Source organism: Haplochromis burtoni, unplaced genomic scaffold (assembly GCF_018398535.1).
Source record: "Haplochromis burtoni strain Fernald_Lab_line unplaced genomic scaffold, NCSU_Asbu1 Contig_152, whole genome shotgun sequence".
Classification (NCBI taxonomy): Eukaryota; Metazoa; Chordata; class Actinopteri; order Cichliformes; family Cichlidae; genus Haplochromis; species Haplochromis burtoni.
In genome coordinates, this window is record NW_024582513.1 from 1422812 (window position 1) to 1434951 (window position 12140).

Below are 12140 nucleotides of genomic sequence, written 5' to 3' on the forward strand. Positions count from 1 at the left end.
AAATAAACAGGACTTTAATATCACCAACCATTCCCATTTTATTACGGTCTATCCATATAAATGGCCCACCCTGTATTACAAATCTTCGATTGATTGCCTTTTCTGCTCAGAAGAATCCCCATTTGATTTAGGTCTTGTAGAATGTCACATGTTGGTCTCTAAAATTAAAACTGGTCAGTGCTACTCTTGCAATCACATACGATTTCCTTTACTTGGCTTCTCCTCACTGTGGAGGACTGGCAACAGTACAAAGAAACTCTGCTAACTTTACCATTCTAAATAAGACTTAAAGGTCAGTGATGTAAAACATCATTATAAACAGCTGACCAGATGACCGGTAAGCAGCAAGTTACAGCCTAAGCGAACCTTCTGAATGAGACCCCTGTGTCTGTCTTTAAACCATGTGCCAGTCACCATTAATGCTTGTTGCACCAGCATGGCTTTTCCTTCTGCCTGACACTCAGTTGTACTCAGTCTACCCTCAATTGCTGTCACTTGTGTCCTAAAGGCTGTCATCTCCACTTTGTGCTCCATTGCCGCCATGTCTTCTCCACTGCTCTATTTTTCCCAGTTCAGTCAGGCTTGTGGCTGTTTGTCAGTAGAGGCTGATTGCCCAGTTATTTGGTTTAGCTGTCTGCCTCCCTGTTGCTCTGCCACTACATTTTGTCTCCAGTGAGACATTTCATTATCTATCAGTGCCTCAGCAAGACCACATTTCTTAAAGTACCTCATGCTCATCATTTTGTTCCATTTAATGAGCTATTGTTACCCTTTCTACAACTATACAGAGCATACAGCCATGTATGCCTATAAACTTTGCTTAGTAACAGGAGCTTTGTGCGTTGCAAGCAATGTCAGTGCATCCTAGTTTGTTTTGATGAAAGCAACGTTATGAGTCTCACAATATGAAGCGATATCCATCAACAATGCAAGGCAGCAACACACCTGTAGAGGTCAGCATCTGTCTAATCTTTTTCCCATGGAATATGGATATTGTGTTCAGTTTTAACAGCCTTTTCCTTAAAATTCTAAACCAGTACTTTTGACCACAATAACAGTTGGATGTGGTCTAGTCATAATAATAGTTTTAGAGAAAAAAAAATTTAAACAAACAATTTCCTTCTCCTTGTGTCTTTAAATTCAAAAGCAAGTGTATACTGTTCTGCTTGCAATATACGTTAAAACCTATCTGGTAAAAATAAATAAGTAAGCTGTAACACTAGACTATTTTCCCAGCTGAATTTGATGCATAGTAATCATTTCAGGAAATAATCATTTGATACATCTTGTCAAACAGATGGACTTATAATTCAGCAATCTTGTTTTGAGTAATTGTTTATGAAAATGAACTGTTTATTTGGCGCAAAATAATATAGTTGACATGCAACTATTTAAATTCTCTTTTTTTAATAGGCATAAGATGACTCGTTTAATATAGGCAATTTAGACAACTGTTGAACAGACGATCACAATTCTCAAACAAGCCGAACACATTTTTATTTCAAGACAAATAATAATTAATTGTATCAGTTCCTGTTAGTGCTCATGCCATTCTATTTGTCATTTCTCAGCAGAGTGAAAAGCCTGAAAGTTACAAGGCAAAAAAAATAAAAGCCCTCTGGCAACAGACATTTGTCAGTATACAATTCTTTAATTAACCATAATTATGTGTGCCATTTACCTATTTAAAACACAGTGTGAAACACAGTATATGTACAAAGTATATCTATTGGATGTAATCAAAATGCAAGTGGGATCACACCTGTAAAAAACAAAAGATTGCACGCATCAAGTTAGTCTCCTTGGCAGGTTTTCACCACTCACTCACCACTCATTTGGATCATTCCTTGGTAGTCCTGTTCTTACCACTTGCAGGCATATACAGTATTTGTAAGAAATTCTACATTTCTCCCACTTTGTCAAAATGTTGACCCTTAAACTTGAATTCCATGTTGGGCAAGAGTACAAGGGAGCTGTTGAAAACAGGATGTTCAGGGAGCCATCTCGGGGTAATAGGATCACAAGTAGGGGTAAATGTCCTAAGAGATTACCTTATACCTTAATAGAGGTCAAACTTAAATCAGTGGTTTTTACTTTTGAGAGACACAGTGTCATAAATTCTTACCACATTTCAAATATAACTTCACTCACTCAAACATTTCTATTTCCTCTTCTGTTTCTTCTAAGAAAATTTGATAAACTGAAATTACTCAGTGTCAAAATATGGTAGAATAGATTAATATCTAAATTTATAGATGGTGACTGCCTAAGGTGTAGCCTGTAATCTATAACTCAATTACACCACTTTGCTATTTAATTTGCACAGCACACTTGGCACAACCCCTTTCTGAATGTCAGGCTAGTATGTTTTTTTGCATTGATGAACGTTACATTTTCTACTCTACTCACATTAATAAGAACATCCCTCATAGATACATAGCCTAATAATCTATTTCATGTGTACACTTAATTGGAAATGTCACGGAGCAAAACTGTCATCAGGATTGCATCTGGAATGTAATATCACTTTTGACTACTGCATCATCTCAAGGACTATATTATAAAGGACCATATTCTGTTTAAAGTCAGCATAATATCACTAATGTCACTCTTGTAATGTCACTCTTGTAATGTCACTCTCTAAATACTCCAGCACACAATTTAAAACCAAATCAAATGAACACACTGGAACTTGACAGGTGGTGTCACTGAAGGGATACTCGAGCTCATCTGACAGAGCTGTGGGTGGGAGTATATCAGACAAGATGATAAAAACACCCACAGGGCCACAAAAATGCAAAAAAAAAAGTTTAATATGTAATACTGCTGACATTTGAAACGGAGCATGTTGAATTTGATCCCTAAACATTCAGCAGAGAAAACGTCTCAAAAGGTGACAATCATATGAGGCAATTGTGCTAGGGTGACTGCTTTAGGTGGATAAACAGCAAAAGATCATTTACAATGTAGGGTTTGCATGGAGGCAGTCAGATGAGAGATGTAGTTCAGGTTGGAAGGCTAGCTGAGTAGGCGGACAGGTATTGGGAAGAGCCTGTAGAAGTGGCAGGCAGAGTCAGTGGAGATGGACTAATTCCACCTCCCACAAATCCTCCAACAGTTGATTGCCTGGGTGGGCAGTGTCGGAGGCAATCCTCCCTGCCCTCCTCTTTGCTCTGGCATTAGGCGACTGCTCAGTGGAGAGCAACTGGCAAGCAATGACCCTCTCAGTTGGATGACACACTGCAGCTTTTCCCCTAGAGCAAGAAGAAATGGAGCTATGGCAGACTGCAGAGGATATCAGGACAGTCTTGATTGCCGATCTTTATCCGAAGACAGGATATGTTCTGATATGTTTATCCTCATTATTTGTCACAAAGAAAAATATGCCTTTCTTTTTTTAATGGAAAGCTGCTCAGCTCAGATTTTGGTGCAAGCTTAAACGATAGTAGCAGAATTGTTTTTCATTGAACATTTCTAAGGCAATAATGCTACAGGCAAATAAGACGGGCAAAGGCTTCGTTGATCTTTTTACACTTCTATTCCATCCTAACATTATACCATGAATTAAATTCATTTTAGAAATAGAATTTGATGCTATGACATGTATAGCAGTGGTGCTGCCTGTTATAGCATCTAAAAGCTTCTGCTTGAATAGAGCTTGCTGGCTACTACACTGAAGCGCTGTAAATAAAATGAACAATGAAAGTAATTCAGAGCATGAAATGACCAGCATTTTTTCTGTTCCAAAATAATCTGTTTGGAATGTATGGTATGTGGTATTCCCCTGTGGTCAGCTAGTTCATCTTGTGGTACTCATGGCAGACTATAAGAGAAAAAATAGAACTATACAATTAAAAAATAACCTTAATTACATCCAAAAAGTAGCGGAAATCTTTTTGTTTGGCAAATACACAATCTTCTGATGTTCTGATCTTTCATTGTTCTGCAATTCTCATCATTCCTCAGTAATGTCATACAGGTGTCTGATTGGTCCCATGTTGGTGATGAAAAACTGTTTATTCACACGAAGAGCAGAGTCCTGCATTGTCATGGAATTAGCCTGGGATTATAACATCTTCTGTTTAAAAATAGTCTGTTCTAAGTGGAATGGATGAAATAAAAATGGTGATAGGTATTCCTTTTTGGGCAGGTGTATATCATATTCAGTTAGAGTTAATCTTGTGGGACTCTTGGCAGAAAAAGATAGAAAAACAGAAGTACACAATTAAAATCTATGCTTGATTATACCCCCAAATGTAATGACCCAAATATCGTTAGCTTCATAGCATAAGTGCCTAAGTCATTTTTTGGTCAAATTGAGATTTTTGCCTAACTTTACTCCCCTACCACTGCTGCATCATCCTGTCCGTCTGAAACACAAAACACAAAAAAATGACTTAGGCACTTATGCTATGAAGCTAACGATATACATTAATGTGTAACATTCCTGTTCTTTCATTGTTCTGTAATTTGTAGCATTCCTCAATAATGTCATCAATACTGGAGGTGTCTGATTGGTCCCATGTTGGTGAGGAAAAATTGTTTATTCAAATGAAAAGCAGAATCGTGCACTGTCATGGGATTTGCCTTGGAGTACAAAAAGACAGTGAGTGTCTAAATCCTGCAAAAAAAACCTGGAAATAGTGGTGTAATATTAAAGTAAAAGCATGGAATTACCAAGGCAATAATAATTGCATAAGCAAGCAAAATTAATAAAGGTAACGTGGTGATTCTTGAGGTAAGGCACCTTTCAAATGTAGAAAATTAGATCACTATCTAGTGTGTATACTATTTTAATATTAACAGTAATGTATTTTATGAGGTTTCTTACAAAGCAGGCAAGGCTGCTATATGGCCATTTTTTGTTTTTGTTTTTTCAGAGTGCATCTGAATATATTGAATGAAAACTGATGTTGCAGAGGCTCTGGTGTCATCTTGTGTCTTAGATTAGTAATAATATGATGTAGCTTTGTGAAGTGGAATTATGAATAAGCCAGCAGGGAAGAAGCATTCCCAAGTAGAAAATACAGAGCACTATAATGCATATGTTGTCCAAACTAATACTAGTCACATATTTCAGTGTTGTACTACTGATGAAGAAATGTAATCACGGTTTCATCATATTCAAAACTGAATATACTGAATAAACCTCTGTGAATAGTACTCATGGCCACTGTTATGACAATTAGCATATTAATGATCATGAAACTGACCTCACGGCCCATTGGTAGTCAGTGGTGTCACTCATTGTGCAAATGTACTGTTTATGAGAGTGGGGGAACCTGCTGTCAGCTGAGACCGAAGAAGTCACTTGGATGAGTGATGAAACATTGCTACCACTGAAAATGCAACATCCAGATGAACAGAATCAACTTTTTGGGATACTGAACCTTTAGCTGACCTTTAGCTGTGACAAAGGCAAATGAAATATTGACTACAGAGGGAAATGATCCCATTTTAAAGACCCATGAGGTCTGTGTGTCTTGTAGCATAACTCGCAGAATGCTTTGGCCATAGAAAAGGCTTTACATAGTTCCTAATGCATTGCTTAATTTCACTTTAAAAAACAAACAACAACAACAACAACAACAACAACAACAACAAAACAGTAATACACTATTTTTTTTCAGCATCCCAGTTGGATCTGTATGTTTTGCATTTTAAGGCTTACTGAAAAGGAAGTTTGAATTCCATTCCACATATTCAAGATTAATTAAAGGTTAAACTTTTTGATTAAAGGTTTTAAATGTACACTTAAGCTTAAGGTCATGAAATGATGGCCAGACGGTCTCTAGATTTTCTGGTAGAGAGCAGAATTCATGGTTCCATGAAACATGGCAAATAGTCCAGGTTATGAAGCAGCAATGCATCATCTTTTCTCTTGTCAGTCCTCAGAATAATTTCAAAAGTCTTGGAGATCATCAAAATGTTCTTTAGTATGTGTGAGAATCTTTGTGTTCTTTTTGGTCAGCAGGGTTTTCTTCTTGGAACTCTCGCATGGATGCCATTTTTGCCCAGCCTGTTTTTATTGTTAAATTATGGACTCTGACCTTAACTGTGACAAGTAAGGCCTGCAGTTTTTTAGACATTTTTCTGGGTTAGTTTGTGACCACCTGAATGAGTCATTAATGTGTTATTAGATTAATCTGGGTTGCCTAGCCACTCCTGGGAAGGGTCGCCACTCTTTAAAGTTTTCTCCATTTGTGGATAATAGCTCTCACCGTGGCTCACTGGAGTACCAAGGCCTTAGCAATGGGTTTGTAGCTTTTTACAGACTCACTTAGATCGTGGCATGATGTCTTTTCAGATCCTTTTGCCTACTTCACTTTGCCAGACATATTATGTTTAAGTGATTTCTTAATTCAACAGGTCTGGGAGTAGTCAGGTCTGGGTGTGTCTAATGAAAATGAACCGAGTTTTCCCAAAAACATGTGGTTAATTACTGTTATTTCATGTTAATAGGGGTGAATTACTTTATGGATAACAAATGAAATGATCATGCATCATTTAAGAACTGCATTTTCTATTTACTCGGTTATCTTTGTTTAATAGTGAAATTTGTTTCAAACATTGAAGTGTGACAAATATTAAAATATGCAGTCTTTGATTTTCAGGTTTTGCGTAGCTACTGTCATTTTCTTATTAGCAGGTTATCATAAATACTGTTCACAGAATGGCACATTTATTCATCCATAATTATTTTGAATGCATTCTTTGACTTGGCATAAGAATTTGCTGGCTGTATATGCCCTGAGAGCCAAACAGTTACAGTCTGAATTTGTGAGCTGTTAGAGCAAAAGTTCTAGGTGAGAATCTGTGACTTCCCTGCACACTGTAGGAGTTAGTTGAGCAGCCACCATGTAGATCTTGCAATGAACTGAGCAAAGCCTGCTTGGTTTTGTTCTGTCACAGTTGAAAAGAAAAGTACATAACACTAACATGTGCACTACAGACTTCATGGACATGCACCTGGCAGTAGACTATATTCTAGAGACACCAGCCTATGCTTTGCTAAATCTAATAGGAAATGTACTTGAAAAGATCAATAGCTGTAATGTATAAATGTATAATAAACTAGACTATAAGAGGCAGAATTATATGTGCTATATGAATGTTAAATTAATATTTCAAATGCTGTTGTTTAAGTGCAGGTTCGCAGTATTTTGCATGCCATATTTGATTTAAATAACAGTAAACATCTTGTAGCAGACGAAAGCTATGTAGCATTACTTGTTTTGGCCAGCTGAAATGATGTATCATTGGATTCCACATTATATTAATACAGTAAATCTCTGTGTAGTTAATAAAAACAGAAGCACACATACATGTTTTTGCTTGCATATACCGCCCAAATACCACCCAAGCATAAGCAAGTATTTTTTGTAGATGTACTGGGCATAAATATGTTTTCTGGAAACAATAATGCCCATCATTGTATTTATATGTAGATTTATATTTGCAATATTTGCTTATCCAGGTTTACTGAAAGCACTATATGGCATTTACTGGCTGTATGCCCATTTACAGACTTGTTTGATGGTGGCATCTGCTGTTATTCATACTGGTGCATAATGAATGTGTTGTTTATAAAATACCACTTCATATGTCATGGCTATATGCTGGAACTATTATACATCTTAAGTTGTGAAAAAGAAAAAAAAAGTTTCTGTGATGTGACAGAAACTAGAAACCCAGAGCGTTCGATTTTTCATGAACTGACGTATAGAGGATTATCTACAGGCTCTTGATGAGATTATAATTCAACTTCTCCGCAGCAGTTCTCATTCCACATTACTCACTCTTATTTCATCCTGTTTTCAGCACTTGGGGACTTTAAACTAAATATCAATGATGAATTAGTAAAAAGCATACTTTCGTACATCAAGTGCAGATCTAAATGTCACATTTGGAGAGGCAGAGGCAATCGCTGCTTCTTTTTCTTGCAAACACGCACAATGGTCCATTCTAAGAGCAACCTGCATCAAAACCAAAGAAGAAACCAATGGTAGTTATCAAGAAGAAGCATGCTGACAATAGGCTCACCGTCTTTGTTGACCTAATAAGGGAAATCAAAAGCAAGGGCTGAAACAGACTGCTGAATCAATATAAAGCACTTACCCTGATTGGACACTACGACAGAGACATCGGTGTTAAAGCCAGTAAGGGGGGTTAGCTCACTTTTACTCCCTGCCTTTCTGTTGTCTCCTTTTCAAACAAAGAGTGATAACTCACATTGATGTAAACATCTATTATTAATACATCAACCACATATCATTGTTATGTTGCAGGATAGTTATTTTGTAATACAACGCAGAGCACATATAAAGAAATGTTACAGTACAGTTTACACTATCACTCAGATCTTTCTCATATGAAATATCCATTTGTTAAATGCAACTTATCATCAGTAGGACAACAGCTTACTACAAGAAGGTAAGCTGCACAACAATAAGAAGGCAATCTTTGTATAGCATTATAAAATACAATCATAACTTTTCAGCAGCCATAACACAATAAAAACACATTACAAATTTTACATGAGGAGGAAATCCTCAAGTATCCACCATTAAACTTCATAATCTATGTGATGCAGCTTGTAAGGTATATTTAAAAAGTGGGATTGTTGTTCATGAAAGAGTGAGGGACGGCTCTTATCATGGTTTGGAAACTGAAAGGTTATATTTATTATTAATCATATAGATATAGTAGTTTCTCATAGCCAGGTACAAGTCCGTCTCAGGTCCTTACATGTTATGGGAGTCTGAAAGACCAGTTGATTGATTTCTCCTGAGGCTTTGAACTGTGCCCTCAAACAGCTCCACACTTTTGGCGAGTGGGAGCTGCCCTTATAAAAGCTAATGTATGCATGGTACGACACTGGGCTCCAGTACAATCAACGAGCACTGTTAACGGATGCAGTTCATTTTGTCCAATAATGTTATTTAAGTCTCTTACAGTAATTCCATTCCAATTAACCCAGCTAAATTAACTTACTCTCCTGTCTCTTTAAACCACATATTGAACACACACATAATCATTTTGGTAAGAATTATTAAAAACGATTTGAAAAAGAACAAAACTGTACATAGTTTATGTTTATAAACTGCATCAGTAAACATGCTGATAACACTGCTAACACTTTAGCAATCTTACCGCTTAAAATTTTTTGGCAATTAATATCTGTGAAGCTATTTTTTTTAATCTAGTTTATTACACTTGCTTGGGAAGCAGGTGGGATAAAATTGTAGCTACAAAATTGTTGATATTAAAATGTTCATATTTTGTTTCATTGACATTGTTTGTTTACATTTCAGCAGTCAGTTGAATCAAGTAATCACTTACAAGAACCTGTCTTTATTTGTATTTATTTTACCTATTTATTTTACATTAAACAGACCACTGTACTGGGGTACAGTTTGCTTAACTTTTTATAGATGCACATTTTACTGGACATAAGATAAAAAAAACGGAGAATCCCTGCTACCTGTGTGCTGATGACATGTCTCAGTAACACAAGCTACGCTCATTCCTCCTCTTTGAATAGCGCCTCTCTCTGCCAACCTATCTGATGACATCACCGGGTAATGCAATTCTCTCCTTTTTTTTGTTTGAGTGTAACAACTGAATTCTCATGTGATGCAATTCATAGCAATGACTTTTAAACTATTGAAAAATAAAATGATTACAAAATCCCCAAAATTATATCAGCTGTAAACTACTTCTGTAAGAAAAAGAACCAAAGCATTTAAAAATACTGTATTCTGGGTCGCAATGTAAGAATAACACACAAATATATTACTTGGAATGTGAGAGAAGCTGGAAAAATCGAGGCCCTTGCCAGACCTTGGGGTAAACTGAAATAGAAAGACGTTTTAATTTATCCAATCACACACCACATAACTTGCAATATTTTAAAGTATCCAGTATCCAAACACTGCCTTAACCTCCTTATAAACTTAATCTACAGCTTTTTGCCCCTTTTCCTGTTTCAGTTTTTGTATTTATATGTACTTGATACCCAAGTGCATGACATTTGGGTCTAAGCTCTGAGATGTCAGACAAAATGTCACCCTTTAGGTGCTATAGGTAAAAATACACACTTACATTAACAATTTGACTTTTTTTTATCCCCTTCTCCAATAAACCTACTCCTTGTACAGTATATTTGGTGCAACACATATATAATGTAAGGCTTTAAGACAATTATTTGTTTTTACTCATAAAGGCAGGATGCCACAAAATGAACTATTGCTGAGTATTAAATTTCATTCAGGGCATTATGGGAATCAACAAAATGCACCTGACTTCCACTGTGGAACTGCACTGCAGAAACCACTTATGGTGACAGAAGGGTAATGATTTATGTCTTCTTTAGAGTCCTCAGAAAATAGACTGTAATGTAATTTATCTATGTGAATCACCTTTTCCTTACTGTGCTTCATTATTCTTGCAAAGGATTTGTTTCTCTTATAGACAAAGTTCAGGTCAATATGCAAGAAGGATATAGGTAACAACCAGTAATACAACACAAACTATCAAACTCTAAGTAAATGTTTGCCAGATGGGCAATTAGGTATCATGAAACAAAAAAAATGCATTATTTTATTAATGGCTTTACAACTTGGAAGGAATTTCAGAGAGCATTTTTTCGTGGATTATTTCATGCAGATGTTTTCATATTTTTTTTAGCTATGCAAATTATAAGTGGGGCAAATATGTTTTCCAGTCATATCATTATAGATGAAATAGATAAGATTTACCACCCGCTTACAGCCTTCTTTGGCTTTAACATAATTGTGCCTTCCTGCTGTATGATATAACTGTATGCAAGCTGACAAGCGTGACCACAGTATATTAATGCATTGAGCAAACTGGGTCACAGATTCATCCATAATCAAAATACACCTTGTACAAGGTTTTTTTTAATATTACAAAAATGTCAGAAATGACCATGACCAGAGAATGAGAAAAAAGAAGAAAATGCAAATATAGTTAGACTGTCGGAAAACAATGTGGTCTAATGAAATTCCACTAAGCTGAGCTATGATAATAGGATTTGATTTAAGTTTACCATTGGTTTTGTATTAGTGACTCACAGAGGTAATTAGCTTATATTGTCCTTTTGTTAATATGTAGACACTGGTGTTAAATAATACTTATCAATTTACTAAATAAAGGCCACTGGAATTAATCATCCTGGTATTAATTATTGGAAAATAGCCAAGTAAACGATGAAAGAAAACCCATTCATTGTGCTTGAAAGCAGGATAGATGCAGTGATGGGACTGATTAATTTACTTCTTAAACTGTCAAAGCAGAGGACTCGGTGATGGGGAGAACCATTTCAAATATTCAAACGGGTGAATGTTCTTGTGAAACATCTATTAATCATGGAGATTTTGGCCAGGCAGATGAATTGTGGTGTCGCTTTTCTATGCACGCTGCCACAGAATCATTAGCTACAACATTCGCTCAAGCCCGAACAGACACGGAGGCTAATCAGCAGCGGTAATGGACACACTTCATAATTGTCAGTCTTTTGGTAACGAGACCTAATCTGGGGAGACTGAGCGCATACTACGAAGGCAGCTTTGATCGTATGAGCTGAGAAAGCGATGTGCCTATATACTCATTATTTTACTTCAAGACTTGTGTCCAAAGAATACATCGGCTTTTCAGCATTTAATACCACAGTATTTTCAAACTACAAATGTCGTCCTATTCTTACAGTTACTGAAGCGAAGTGAGTTCTCTATAATTAAGGCAACTTTATAGGCACTGTTCCCAAGCGAGTGTATGTACGAGTACCTGTGTTAGATGTTTCATCTTTATTAGCCAGAGCATGGTAAGCCTGGCTCTTCATGCACTAATCCCCAGCTAAAGAAACAGCTTTCAAGGAATTAACATCAAAAGTAAAGCTTTGCGTGCCGGCGGGGGAGCTTTCAACAGAGCCTGCCTCAACTATCTCCTAAGTATTTTCAGAGCCTCAGGGATGAAGTGGAAGTTAAGTTTAACTTGCTCTGTGTTCTTCTGCAAGTCTTTGACCTTGTTCTCAGGTCTCTTAATAATCCCTGATACGTTTGAATCCGTACAGCGTTTGCGGCGTTTCCATGAGGCACTGCCAGGGGGTGAGGAATTTT